The sequence below is a fragment of the Catharus ustulatus genome, chromosome 7 (genome assembly GCF_009819885.2).
Source record: "Catharus ustulatus isolate bCatUst1 chromosome 7, bCatUst1.pri.v2, whole genome shotgun sequence".
Classification (NCBI taxonomy): Eukaryota; Metazoa; Chordata; class Aves; order Passeriformes; family Turdidae; genus Catharus; species Catharus ustulatus.
In genome coordinates, this window is record NC_046227.1 from 31,865,778 (window position 1) to 31,881,554 (window position 15,777).

Consider the following 15,777-nt stretch of genomic DNA (forward strand, 5'->3'; position numbering starts at 1 on the left):
TTATGGAAGAAGTAGGCACTTATTCTTTACAGATCAAAGTTTAAATCACTTGTTAGCCTGTCATTTGATTAATTAATTAATCAATACAAAGTCCAGTTTCCTGAACCCTAAGTCATTTTTTTTCTGCCAAAAATCATAGATCAAAGGTTTAACCAAATATTTAACAATGAGACAAATCTTACAGCCAGACCACTGAATTTTCAGCCACAGGTGTTATTTTTATCATTTGATTGTGAATTAATTTGGACTCTAATTTATGGGCATCAGATTCTTTTTAACTTTTTAAATAATAGCCTGGGCTCTGCAATGAATATTCTGAATTATTCTGAATGCAGTGATCAAATTTAGCATGTTTGGTGTGGCAGTCTTAGAGATTGTTTTGACTTTAATCTGCAATACTTATTCACAGTATAGCATAAAAGAGCAATGTTCATTTTTCAACTTTTAGAATATTCTGCATCAAGTTAACCAGGGCATCCCTCTTAATTACCACATGGAAATTACTTAAAAATATAAAGAGTTCCTAATTAAGTCAAAGTAAATCATAGAATTTAAGAATGCTTTGGGTTGGAGAGGATCTTAAACATAATCCAGTTCTAATCCCCTGCCATGGGAAGGGACATCTTCCACTCTCCCAGGCTGCTCCAAACCCCATCCAACCTGGCCTTAAAAATTTCCAGGGATGGGGCAGCCACAGCTTCTCTGGGCAGCTGTGCCAGGGCCTCACCTCCATCACAGTGAGGAATTTGTTCTTATATCCAATCTAAATCTATTCCCTTTCAGTTTGAAGTCATTCCTCCTTGTCCTATCACTCCATGCCCTTGTAAAAAGTCCCTCTCCAGATTTCAATTAAACAATACAAAAAGAAAAAATATCAACTTATATTTATGCTAAGTTTTTCAATAAAATTGCAGTACTATTACTTGTTAAGAAATCATTGCATGAAGGTGCTAGTGAAAAAGTGATATAATGAATGAAAATGTTTTTAGCAGCTCGATTTCCTGAATTTTGTCAACAGAAAAGAAGAAAAAGACACCCACATTTTCATTAGAAGAAACTATTTCCTTTTTTTCCAATCTACATGAAAGCAAGCACATTCCCTTGTTGCCACAGTACCAGGTGACTGAGTTGTTACAAATTTATTCCACAAAAATAAAGTATTTATTCTTTCCCCCTTGAAATGCTTCTTTGATGTGTGTTCAAAGGTGGGTGAGCAGGTGGAAAGATTGCTAAATGCTCTTCCCTGCTCCTTCTTTTTCCAGAGCATTGAACCACAGACACATTTATAAGACAGCAAATCTTGTCCTGCATGGTAGAGAGAAATGCTCCAGCTAACAGAGGAAACCCTTATCCTTCAAAGCATTATTTCCTAAACTAACACATGTAAATCTCCTCACAGAATCAAGAGGCACACCCAAACACATGAATAAGAGCTGGGCAGTAAAAGCAAAGGAGCACAGCTGCCTTTAAAGATTTACAGTTTCCCAAAAGGGCCAACACTGCCTGCAGAGGAGTCCACCCAGGCAATCTCTGGCCTGCTGAGACTCAAGCAGAGCCTGCTGCTCCTCTGAAAAAATTAATTTCAATTATTGGTGCCTCCCCTGAAGCTGACAGCCAGAGTAGAGCCGCTTTTCTTTTTGTAGAAAATGCTGGAATTTTTAGTGAAAAACAAATTCCCTTGTGATTTCTGTTCTGTTTTCCCCAAACATTAACACAACGTTCACACTCTATGGCAGGAAAACATGAGCCATGTAGCTTGAACTTTGAAGGTGTTTCTCCAGGAAACATTCACCTGCTCTGATGTGCTGCCTAAGGACCAGGTAAACCCCACAGATTTTCCAGACTTAAAAACTAGTGAGCAGATGGAATCCAAGGCAAAACATGAAATTCAGTGAGTCAGATTTTCACCTGGTTAAGCCAGGGAAGTGTTCACTGAGTTCAGAGACCCCAATTACACCAAGAAGAGTAGAGCTTGAGACCCAGTGGTGAGTGGATTGGAATTCTCTTTCTAAGTTAGTGGCACTATCCCAGATTATTCTCCAAATTTCAGTAGGAGAAGGGCTAAAGAAATGTTAGAGCCAATTTATTCATCAGTATTTGTGGTGGTTGTCTTCAAAGTAGCATTTTTAATAATTTCATTAGCTTTTTTCTCCTACTGCTTGCTGACTGTTAATCCCATTTATTGAGAAGTTACAATTTAATCACCCATGAGCAGGGAAGATAGTGATACACAAAAACCTTTATGATTTTTGATACCAATCTAGGTGTGACTAAATTTCATGTAAAACCCCACATGCAATCAGTGAGTAATCCCAGAACCTCAGGTTTGGTTTATCCAGTTTTTAATTACGAAGTTCTATGTGAGCAGATAAGGACAATGGTAGTGCATTAACTTTTTAGAAAAATGCACAGTTGTTGAGCTAATTACTGTATTTTTTAAAATACTAATGCACATTTAAAATTTTTGCAGAGTTTAACGCTAAATTTTGCAAACAAGATGTCTGATACATCTGGAAAACAAAGTTCTAATTAGATCAAATTGTATTTTATTTTAATTCATTACCTACTTGTACAGCTTTCCTTTTAGATGAAAATTTGTTCACCTAAAAGAGGACAAAATTTTCTCCACAATTTATTTTTTATAATCTATAAACCATCCTGCATGCAATAATTTCAGCTGGGTTTTGTTGTTGTTGTTGTTGTTGTTGTTTTGCTCAGAAGGAAAATACAGATTCCTTTCAGTAAAGTTCAGGACATATGTCAGGTTTGTCTTCTGGATATTTCCACTACAGAACAGCTCACTTAACCTATGAGCAGAAGTCACTGGAGAACCTGGGGAAAAGAAATCTCTGCAAGGTCATGTTTAAAACTTACAGTGCACTGTTGACTCAGTGATAGCAGAGATTTTCAGAGAGTACTTTGGTGGGAGGAGGTGAGTTGCTTTCTTTAGCTCAACAGCATTTCCAGGAAATCCATATTCTTTTCTTATTTTCTCCTGAGGCTTTATGTTTCTGCATAAGAAAGTTGAAAAACTCAAGTGCTTTCAGGTATTATCTAAGTTCTGAATCACACCCATTTAATAGGCAAGGGTTTCTTTGCAGTATTTTTAAATGTTGCATTTGAATTCGGTTTATTTTTTGAAATATAGTAATCACCAAACCGAATCACAAGAGGATACTAAATGTGGGAGTTTTTACAAAATTGTTTAAATAAAATATTCCCATAGTTTGGAAGTTTTCCCTCATATTTCATGAGTAAAGCAACACAATGAAGAGAAACCTTTCCCATTTGGACAAATTAGTATTTTCTAATTACAAAGTCTCATTAAAAATACTTTACCTGATTTTCAGCAGCACCAAATGCCATCAATTTGAATGGGACATTCAGTTAAAAGCAGGTCAAATTAGGTTGCCAGCTTGCAGTGATATTTCTGAAATGGTTTTTCTATTGCCATACAAAACCATGCCAGTTTTGCAGGATTCTGTCCTGCAAATATCACCTGTCATAAAACCATGCTCTGACAGAAAAGGCAGAACAGCCACAGACTCCTTCTGAACACCAGGCAGATGTGGGAGTGACCAGCAGGCTCAGTCAGTGCTCCAGGCCAAAGACAAATCTGTGCATTTCCTTCTCCACAGAGCAAACAAGATGCTCACCTCAAAAAGAGTCCAAAGCAGATGAATTTGTATTTGGGCACCCTGGAAGCCTTCATCCTTGGAGAGATTTTAAAAAACACCACAGTACTGCAAATGTATCCCACTGATTTTCAATATTTTGTAAATCACATCTGTGATTTTTGGAGCTTGGGACAAATAATTGTTTTGGCAATACTCTCTCTAGGCTATTAAAAAGACTGTTTTTTAAAAACAAGAGAGTTAATGCACCATTGGAAATTAGAACTGTAGAATTTCACACTTTTTTAGCAATAAACATTTACACTCAACTGACTCTGAAAATTTCATTCTCATAATTTCTTTTTGATTTAAAAATACAGAAGGACTCTAAAAATATGGTAGGAATGCATTATCATATTTATTCTTTTTATCCTTTTAAGGAAGAAAATAAATGTTAGTACAAAGCTGATGTAAAGAAACGAAGAAACCGTGAAGAGGGATTGGCGGCAGATGTGAGCACACCCTCCCACACTGGTACCCCCAGAGCAAGGCAAGGGACTCTGCACTTCCACCAGTAAATGCTGCCACAAATCCTCACCAGCAGCACAAGGAACCACAGGAGTGACCCTTTGGGACTGCCTTTGGCATCCTGTTTCATCACCTTTCAAACCTCGTTGCCACATCCAGTGGGAACACTGCATGGCCCCAGCAGACAACTAGAGGGGAGTAAAACTGTGGGGGTTTTTCAGGTTTTTCAGAGAATTGTTTTAAATTGAAAATGGCACAAGGGAGAATGAGGAGCTCTGTCAGGCAGTGAAATACAGTAATTTCACAATTATAAACTGCACTGACTATAAACTGCATCTCCAGGTGTCGGCAACTTTTCATTCTTTGTCCATACATAAGCCGCACCTGATTATAAGCCACATGTTACAATACAGAGTGTGATAAAAGGTATCTGTTCTATCACCATCTGTTGAGGGTGGGGGCAGTGATCCTTATCTCCGTGGGAGATATTCTGCTAATGGGCCATTCATTGAAACCAGGCAGGGCATAGTTCTTTATCTTTTCACAACCCATCCTTCCTCCAGCCAGTCATTTTCTGCTCATGGCCATTGAGTCCCACTGTGGGACTGATAAAATTACTGCATCCCATTGAAAGTTGCTCCAGCCAGGGGGAAGAGCCCAACATTTCTTACCAAGATAAAAACAGAGGTTTTGGGACACTAAGGGAGCCCCTTTCTCCACTAGACTCCAGAGAAAAACCGGATTTCTCCACATCACCACTGGAGCTCCGGAGGGAAACTGCACCTTGTACAGGAGCACTGCTCCAACTGAGCCACATCTGTCACTGCAGGAGGATGCAGCCACCATGGAATGGGACTGCTGCCAACACCCTGCCTGACGGGTGTCAGGTTGTACTCTGACTGTGTCAGGGTTTGGGGTTTGTTTCTTTGTAGTCCTGTATTTCTATTTTAATTTCCCTAGTAAAGAACTGTTATTCCTAATTCCCATATCTTTGCCTGAGAGCCCCTCGATTTCAAATTATAATAATTTGGAGGGAGGGGGTTTACATTCTCTATTTCAAAGAGAAGCTCCTGCCTTTCTCAGCAGACACCTGTCCTCCAAACTAAAACAGCAACTTTTTGTTCTTTGTCCATATATAAGCTGCACCTGATTATAAGCCGCACTTTGGGTTCAGACCAAAATTTTAGTCAAAATGGTGCAGCTTATAATTGGGAAATTACTGTAACTCCTGTGCTTTCAGGGCCTCTGATGCTCCCTGTCCTCTCTCTCTTGGAAGAAACTGGGAGAGGATCCAAATCCTTCCGCAGCCATTTGGGGCAGGAACAGGACTGTCCCTTAGCTCATCCAGCCATGAGGCAAAGTTTGGGGTAACTGCACAGCTGAACCCCATTCCCACTGCAGACAACTTTTCTGCATGGATCAAAGGGTCTTGTGGGGATCATGGCCTGGGGATTTGAAGGCAAAATTGTTTGCAAAATTGAAATAAATGTCTCAGTGCTACCACAGTGTCTAGGGACATGGAGACAGACAGTGCTGGCCCATTTAAGCGGTAGTTATCTGCACTTCCACTCTGCAAAGCCTCTCCCAAGCAGTGTTTCTTTCATCTCCTCCTGTTCCTGAGATTACTGTGTGCTGACAGGAGTGTTTTGGAGTGATCTTAAGGTGCTTTTAACGGGTAACACACACAGAAATAAATAATTCAAGCTTTTCTCGAGTGTTTCTTTAGTGTCTCAGCCTACATATAGAGAGTGCTTTTACGGAGTGCTCACCTGTGCAATGGGTTGTGCTCTCTGTTTTGCCCAAATGACTTTTGAATGCTCTTCTAACACAAAGATAGTAGACTTTTATATCCCTACTGTGATCACACCCCTGCTAGGAGAGGGATCTAAACTACTAGACACAATTACTACCATGGTTTCTAGCAAAACTACATATACTTTACCATTTAACATGCAGTATTATGTGAGTTTTCAATAAACTGTGTCTAACAGGAATAGTATATGGGAATTAAAAAGAATGGAGAATTTCTGAAACAAGCAGGCAAGATTTAATAATAGCAAAAGAGACAGTAATATAATAAACATTAAAGACCTGAAATTACAGCTGCAAGTATATCCCACAGCACCAACAGGTAATGCCAAAGTGTGTTAAATTAGTCATATCTGCTGAGAATTATTTATAATAGAATTATGTATATGATATGATATGGAGTGCCTGTGGTACTTTCTGATTATCCCTCCCTTCTAACACATGATCCACATCAAAAGAAATACACATTTTCTCCTAAAAATGCTGGATATTCTGCTGCCAAGTTTTCTTTTAAAATACTCATTTTTTAACACTTGTGTGTACGCTCGGGATCAGGCAGTAAAAGCAAGTTACAGTTAGCACATTCTGTGATGTTTTTCTGACATTTTCTGTAAAAATTTCTCATGACTAAAGATTTCAGTAGCTGCTGATATGGTTTATAATCCCTTAAAGTTTCACAGGATAGCAGTCCTAAAAACGTGCTTTAAACCTCTTTTTCTTTCTTCCTTTTTCTTTCTAGCACACCCAGGAACCCAGCCTTTAGGAGAGAAGTCTGGCTGGTGGAATCAAAATTAAAGCTTTCATGGTATATTAAGGTGTCTTGGAGGGCACAGACTACTGTACAACTGAGATAAAATTAAACATCTTGGTCCAGGGATGTTCAACAGCTTCACTTGGGATGTCATGCAGTACAGATACTATTTTTATCTCTGGGTTAGCAGCCTGCTCTGGTAGCAAACTCCTCTGCTTCTGTCTCCCCAGCACATCCACTCCTACCCCACACAGGAGGCGAGGGTGCATGTTGGGGGGTGAAGCCTGTGAGCTAAAGCAGATGAGAATTTCAGCTGGTGTAAGGTCAGAGGAGCAGGGCAGGGTCTGTTGGTGCACCCCAAACTGAGCATTTACACCCCCCTGTGCTGCAGCCTGACCCAACTCACCAGATAAAAATAATTAAACACATTTTAAAGCCTGCTGCTTACAGAAGAGGGGACTGGATGACCCTCCAAGCATCACATTCATGACACTGCAGAATAATGTGAATATATGGTTTTGAAAAAGTAGAGACAGATAAAATAATGAAGACTGTGGAAAATTTAAGTTGGGTGGTTTTACTCATCCCTTCTCAGGATATAAAAATAGTTGGCACAGATCAAAAAGGCAGCAAATCATCCACCCAGCACCAACAGTGCTGATTTGTCCAAGCAAGGAACAGAAATGGCTGTATGGAAAAGACTATTCACAGGGAGACTGGCCAGCCTGCTGGGAAGACCTGACAGCTCTCCTCAAAAGGTTTCATCTGATTTAATTGACCATACTGAAGTTTTCTCCCCCTCTGCCTTGCAAGCAGCAGTTGTTTATAAACTGCACCTTCTCTTTTCTCAGAGCAGTGCTGCTCTTGTCTACCCAAGACACATTCTCATAGCCTTTCCTAAATTTCACTGATAGATGTACCAAGTGTACCCTGGTGATAAGATTGGTGGTTGGAGTCTGTTAAACATTTCTTGAAAACAACCTTTTACTCAGCTAATGAGCTTCCAGTTCCACCTGGCTTTACAATTTACATATTCAAAAATCTATTTGACTATATGTTAGAGCACAGAGATTTATGTTTCCTTTTCCAGTAGATTCTGGCATAATTTCAGAGCAAAGTAACATTAAAAATAGGAAACTAAATTGTAGTGTATTGTTCATCCATTGCAGGATGAAAGCTTATTTGCACATGGTAAGGTAGCCTGCACTTTTTGCTTTCACCAGAAGCAGCTGAAACCAGTAGCTAACTTACAGGCAGGATGATTTATAATACATTGTAGTGCCAGCCTCTCAGCTTACCACTGTAGAAATAGTTTACTACACCTGAGCTTTGGCACCTCTTCTCCCACCTTGTCTCACCTCAAAATGCTCAGAGACCACATTTTTCATGTTCTCCTGCTTTTGCTGCTGCTGACAGGAGCAGTCCCAGCCAGCTTTCATGCATTTAGGTTTCAGAAGACATTGTGCTAATTTCATTACAAATTAAGAGAGTAAAAATCTCGTGTGTTGGTAACCCTAGTTAGTTATCCTGAAACAAGTCTCTGGTGGCACACAATTATTTAAGGGTTGCCCATATGCTTTATTGTCTGTTTTACCAGGGCTTCAGCTTAGGGAGCACTCAGCAGGTGAGGAAATGGCTTCACTGGGGCAAACTGAGAGCCCAGGGAGACGGACCCATTTGAGGAGAACATAGGGCTCAGCAGGGATGTAACCCACATTGCAGGGAATGCTCCTCAAGTCTCTGAGTGGCAACAGAATGTGTCTCCCTACAAACTCTCAAAGGATGGCAAAAGCCCTGAGAAACTCTTTCTTCCTAATAAACCCCCTTGGTAGGTGCAGGTAGTCCCTCACTCCAAGCATAACTTTGATTTCTCACTCAAGTACCTGTGGAAGCCCAGATTTCCCTCCTGAAGCAATACCCCCAAAGGAAAGCACTAAAAATAGCCTTAGTAATTTGTACATCCATTTCTTGACATTTTCCAGTAATTCCATCCATCACTGTTTCTCCACTTTGCCTGGCAAGAGCAATAAGGATCTGACTACAACATTGTTATCACAGCCAAAAAAAGACAACATGGGTACTTTTAATTATATTGTTCTAAAATTACTTTTATGCTATGATATGCTCTTTGCATTTCAAAGCAAATCCATATTTTTAAATTAAGGACATGCTGTAAGGCTTTCACCTAGGGCATTTCTCTAAGCCATTTACAGGCAGTTGCAGCTTTGACTGCAGATAAGTATTTTTAACCAAGAGGATGAGTTACATTACTCACTTAGCTCAGCACTGCTCTTTATCTGACTCCCATTTTAGTGTTGGATCAAACCCTGAATGCCACAAGACAAAAGGAAGATAATCAGATTGTTGTTTTGCATTACATGGCCTACACGGTAATGCCATTCAAATGCATTTAGGAAAATCTTCTTGTTTAGATGTATTCCAAATCCACAAACAAATGACTGCTTACTTACAAGTTTCATAAATCACTTTCCTCTCCATATGCCTTTTTTTTTCTGTTTAGAATATAGGTAATGTCTATTTTGGAGAGCCCTTGTGGACAAAAGCACTTATTGAGTTGGACTAAAAAAGAAATTTAAAAAACCCAAAAACACAGTGACCTGAAATTTTAATACCCTGAGGTTCCTTTCAGACATGAAATAATGAGTATGAGGGAATGCCTCCAAATCTTCAAATTTTCATGTGGTTTACCAGAAAGCCATAAACTGTTTTGATCAAAACTGGTCCCAAACTACTGACAGTCAGCTTCTAGAAAGTTCAGAGTGAACTGAATTTCAGGCTCTGTTATGAAACCCTGTTTTTAAAAAAACACAAATGAGAGTCCACAGAGCCTTAAGATCATTTTGCACCAGACTGAATTAAAGCACCTCAGTAATTAAAGACATAAAAGTGGTAATCACTTATGACAACCATCCACAGAGCAGCATGAGGGTGGCACTGGTGACAGCCACCTCTTTGCCCCAGCAGATCAGCCTGGGACAAAAACATGGAGTTTGGTGACCTGGATGCTAATTTGCCCACAAATTCCTCATGGAAAGTTAATACATTATTTGCATATATGCAAATACTGGGAGGTTTTTGTGCCTGTCATTTCTGTCTGCCTCTGGCTCAGCCCATCTATGCCACCTCAGGCATAAGCAGAAATTCCAGAGCACAGTTTTGCAGTATCTGTTGATGCTTTAAACACAGGCACCTCTCTAATTAGTAGCTTATTAAGGATTATGCATATGTTATTTTTAATCAACTTAAGGAATTTGGCTTCAGTTTTACTTTCCTAGACAGCTACTCAGTAGTGACACAGGACTGCTCAAAACATGCCCACTACAGCCACAGCTGCTTCCACACAATTCTGTTGCCTTTGGAAATTTTTTCTATTTCTGAAATACTCTAGAATATTTGAACCATCTGCATTTCACTGCACCTGATACATTACTTAGCAGTGGAGGAGGATCCCCCTTTTTCAGAACTGGAAATGCAAATTGCATCACAGAGGAGCAAAACCCAGATCCATGCACAGGTTGCTCATTTTTAAAAATTTTCTTAGACTTTATCTCTCAATTAACTAATTAATTTGCTGCACACCAAGAATTAGACCAAGACTCTTTAACTGGCACCCAACAGAGGCAGCACATGGCTGCACTGGGTGGATTGCAGTGTGATGTGATGGGTTGGCTGAAGTTGATAGAGCTGGAGCATCAGCAGCTCCTCCTGACATAAACCTTGAGGAGCCAGCTGAGGGGAAAACATTAAACATAAACAATTTCACCCAATCCTGAGGCTAATTCCTCATTAGAAGCTGGAAATTATGTCACTTGAAGAAGATGAATTTTAAGCGTTGTTTCTTGCTTTTTAAGTCTCCTGTTTCTGATGAAAACTAACCAAAAATACCTTCAGGGTTGTCATGGGTTTGATTCTTAAGAAAACATAATTTTCATATCCAAGAGATCTCCTCAGAAGGGATCCCATGAGGTGCCTGTGTTTACAAAGACTCTAAGGCAGTAACATGAGTTTTAGAAGTCACTGATAGTCCCAGAAAGAGGAAGGAAAATGTTATTCTATTTACATTTTAAAAAGCAGTATAATTTTTATGGTACTTTAAATTTGTTTTGTATCTTTAATGTCAAAACCAGCACCCTCACACACTGCACACTGGGTGTCTCATCACCATTTTCAGTCAAATAAACTTTAATTAGGTGGAGGTTTTTTTTAAAAGGTACTTGATATTTTCCAAACTCCAAAGGGGTTTTTACCTGCAACCTCTCTGCTCACCTGTTTAATTCTACAAACTGTAACAAACAAGGGGATGGAAAGAGAATTAATATTTATTTGTTTACTCTTGGAATGCCTTAACATCCCCCACTGATTTAAGAGGGTGGGGGGGGACAGGCTGTGAAATTTCACTTACAGAACCAGCTTTGATATTTCTTTTAGAACAAAAAAAGGCTAATTTTAACAGGATAAAATGCTGAATAATGCAAAAATTTTTGCTTATCTGTTGACTTGGAAGAAGGATAAGATACAATGTAAACATAAGTATGAAGAGAAAATCGTATGTGATAAAAGATAGCATAGATTCTTACCCATTCTGATAAGAATTTAAGGTATGAGTGGTCTGTAAATTGCAATTTAGCAGTGAGAAGCACATGTTGGATCACTGATTAAATAAATGCTCAGTCTATCCTGAGCTCCCCTTACAGACTAGGAGACAATATCAAACCTTTTGGACGAATCATATAAAGTCTTTTAGACTCAAGTCAAATTCTGTTGCATTTAATTTCCATTTATAAAGCTGTATATTCTTTTCCAAAATATTCTACATTTGTTAGTTGTTTTTTTTTTTTTTTTTTTTACCAAGAATTGCTTAAATCATTCTTAAATGTGATCTGGAACTGTTCTGAAATTGTAAGATTTTTAAAGTCTTCACTTGGTTACCATAATCAGCCATTAATGATCATCAACTTTACTCCACAATCCAAATCTTTATCTCACTATTAGCAAGGGAAATTTGACCTCAGTTTAATTCAAAAAGCTTGCAGAAGGATATGGTTGTGCAAAGTTCCATTTCTACTTTAAGGGTGAAAAAAAAAACCATTAAACCTCTGCTTCTAAAAGTAAGATTAAGTTCAAAACATACAAGTGCTCTAAAAATATTTTTCATTGCAGTCTATCTAAAACTTTTACATACTCCATATAAATATCTTTGAATCTAGACAAGTTGAGAAATGCTGTTTATTTTTTGGACCTTGAGGGCCCTCAGGTGAGCCAAAACTACATTCTTTTCATTCAAATGTTCCTTGGAACAACACACATGGTAGAACTCAGAGGTGTAGTACTTGCTCACATACAGTGTAAAAACTTGCATATTTGTTTTAATTTTTTATGGTTTTTTGGCACATGCCCTGTCAGGAGAAGGCAGCCTGACCACATGCTGACTCTCTGCCTGTTTCATGCATTAGCTATGCTGTTTTATAGCACAGGAAACCTGCTTCTGAAAAGGTTTCCATCCACAGAGAAGATGGTCTTGCCTTAAAATGCTACAGCTCCTGCTAGAAAAGGCAGAGAGGCATACCAAGTATTTTTAGATTGTTAGCTTATGGGTAATCTTATATTGTAATATCTGGGTAAAAAAATGTGGAAAAGGAGAAAGAAAAAGAAGGAGGGAAGGAAGGGAAGAAAGGGTTTGTTGCCACATAAGAGTGAAGTCTCATAGCAATTGCTACCATATGAACTATTGAGCTGAATGAGAAGTTTTCATTTCTGAATATTTTTTACTTGAAAACAACATAAATCCAACACAAGCAAGACTCAGCTCTATATTACTTTAATATGACCTCTATTTTCAAGCTCATTTAGCCTTCTGAAAGGCTATGTCTAGAATTTGCATTGCAGAAAATGTAAATAACTCAAAACATCAAGGAAGCATCTTTTCTGTCTTAAAAGAAACATCTGATGAAACAACTTTAGTTTACTCATTAACTGGCAAACCTAATTAAAGGATTCAGGATGTTATAGTGACGGATTTAGACACTAATATATATCTGAAAAATAGGCTGTCTTCAAAGTAAAACAGAGAAGCTTCTATTCATAAATATTTAACTGAAGCATTGATACAAAAATGAGAAAATCTCATTCGTTTTATTCCCTAAGGAATTCCTTTGAAACAAAACTACTCATTTAAACTAGCAACTTCTAATTCTCACAGATATGGGGGGGTTTAACATGAGCATATGTTTTTAAAAAGGTTCTACAAATTTCCAGTTTAGCAACATGACATTTGAGTCATGGAATCCCAGAATGGTTTGGGATGGAAGGACCCCTGTAAGTATCTCTCTCCAATTCCCCTGCAATGGTCAGGGACCCCAGTTTACTCAAAGGTGTCCAGTCCTTCCCAGAGCTTGTGCCTACAGCTTCAGCTCTGCCCTATGGTGACTTCAAGGTGTCCTTTCCCAGCTGTGTCAGGAACACCCTCAGAAGCCAGGAGTGCATGGAAGGATCCGGCTCTGTCACTCCCTGCTCGCACAAACACCGCTTTTGTCATTTCAGCTGCAGGTGCAAGTGAAAAGTGACCCTGACACTGCTCTCTTACATGGCCTCAGGTCCCTTCCAGCCCTAGGAGATCTCCAAGGAGACCCCAGCCACAGGGCAGATAAATGTCATCCTATGCTCTTTAAGGGGCTGAAGGCCCTGCTGGCTCATGGCAATTCTCCCTTCTCCTCAGACACCTCCCTGTCCACCTGTCCCTCTGGCTGACAGACCCTGCTGCCCCACAGCACATCTGCAGAACCAAGATCTTCTCTCTTCTCTTGCCTTGTGCTGGTCCTCCATCTTCACAGCCACACTTAATTATAGAAAGAGTGCCTGATCTTTTAACCAACAAAACTTTCATCCAAATGACTGTTGCACTGTTGTGTGTCTGTTGGGTAAGTAATTACTAAAATGTTATTGGACCAGAAACCTAAAGTGAATCTCACAGCAATTAAATAAAATTTAGAAGCTGGCATTAAATTCACATAATCATTGGCAGGCTACTAATCTTACCTGTCCAAGAGCCACCTACTGCAATGGGATTAAGGAGAAGAAGATCAGGGGAGTTCCTATCATCACATTAAGTCACAAAGTCACCTGGCACTTTGTGTGTATTTAATGTGCTTGAACACTCAAGGCATCTTCCAGCCACGACAGAGTGGCCAGCTAAGCTTGCTCTCCTTGTACACCTTGTACACTCCAGTACAATCATATGATTTCAAGACAGTTTTTACATCAAGTAACAGAGGGTACCCATGGTCAGGTGTGATCCTGTTCCAGCAGCTGAGAGTCATCAGGTAGGGCAGTGGAACTCTCTGTATGTTCCCACTCAGGTCTGATTACCTGAGACCACCAGGGCACAAAGATATCTCTGTGCAAGGTGTTCCCATTTCCAGCATGGCCCTGTGAGGCTGCTGCACCATGGAAGGAATACCTGCACTGCAGTCCTGCTACTCAAATCCAAGAAAAACTCAGAGATCCTTTAACTTCCCTTGAAAACACAAACTGCTTCTGAGTGTGTGCATAGCAAAACTGCTATTGCTGTGGTTATTGGTAGTTATTTATCAATTACACCCAGGACCGCAGCAGATTTCCACAATTACTCTGGTTTTGCTGTTTGATTCCATCCACATTTCATCAGCACGCTGCTACAGCATGCATTATACATGCTGTATATTCCTCTAGAATGTTCAGTGTTCTACAAAGAAATTATGTATCCAAGAAGCCCTGGAGTCTGCCTCAAAAAGTTGTACAATCAAGTTTCCTCATAAGATCAGTTGATTCATGTTGATTGCACTCAGCACCACCAGCTTTCATCTCATGAGTGAACTTGGATCATGTCTTGCCTCCAGGAAAGAAGGGCAAAAATTTTTGTAACTCACCACTAAATATAAAGCTACATTATTAAGAAACATAACTCAAACTCCTTCAGCAGAGCCATACAGATTTCCCAGCTCTGTGGCATTTCTCACTGAATGACAAGAAAATCAATCAAATGTGTTTGGACAGGGAAGATTTTCATTAGCTTTTTTGTGTCCCTCCTCTGTTCTTCATACAGCAATGAAGATCAAAACTACATCAGTTCATTATTTTGACAATGCAAAGATAATGAAATATTTTTCATAGTAATATTCTTTATCTACAGAATGTGTTTTCTCCAAATTTTAGATCCTTCTATCTCTTTAGGAAAAGTGAATACAATTACCTCCTGGTTGAAAGAAAAAAAAAATCCCAAATACACCCTTATTCTGCACTTTGTCCAAGAGCCTGCAGATGACCTATAGAGAAATCAACAGAACTTCTGCCACTTTGTCTTAAAAAGGAACTAGACTGGTACTTTTCCTCTTGAATATTGTATTTCAGCTGGGCATTGAAAAGAAATAGGAACTCTCAAGGTCTCATCACTTCTAACACCAAGCCTTCAGCAGCCTGTGCAAGATATATTTTTTTGTCTCAATGTCCATCACAGAAGGGAATTAATAGTGTTTAATTGTTGATCATGTTGGCATGAGGCAAGAACATAACCATTTCTTTATGTGTTTTTTAAAAATCTAAATTGTCACCTATGCAAACTCTAAATATCACAGACCCGACTCAGAAAAATACATGAAGAAAATGTCTGAAAAGAAGAAATTTTGATTAAATAATGACTGTGGGACTAAGTCTGTTATAGAAAAGATAAAAGCCATTTATTATCTACCTTTTATAGTGAGGCATATTCTCCATAAATCATAACTAATAAAGTAGTCACATAAAATAATACTGAATTCAGAAGGGTTATCAGTGTCATTTTAGTATTACCTCTTACTATCTTCTATTATCTTACAAACTTTTTATCATCTTTTTTTTTTAAGTGTCATTTTGAAAAAACACTGAGAATCAGAAATTAAGTATTTTGAAGTCAGCCCACTTACTGAAAACAGTTGCAATATTTTCTCTCTTTTTTCTCTCCTTTTCCTCTGAAAGATTTATCAGCTCAGCTCATTACCACTACCTTTTCATCTGCATGAGAGTTGACCACAGGCAGTAGGA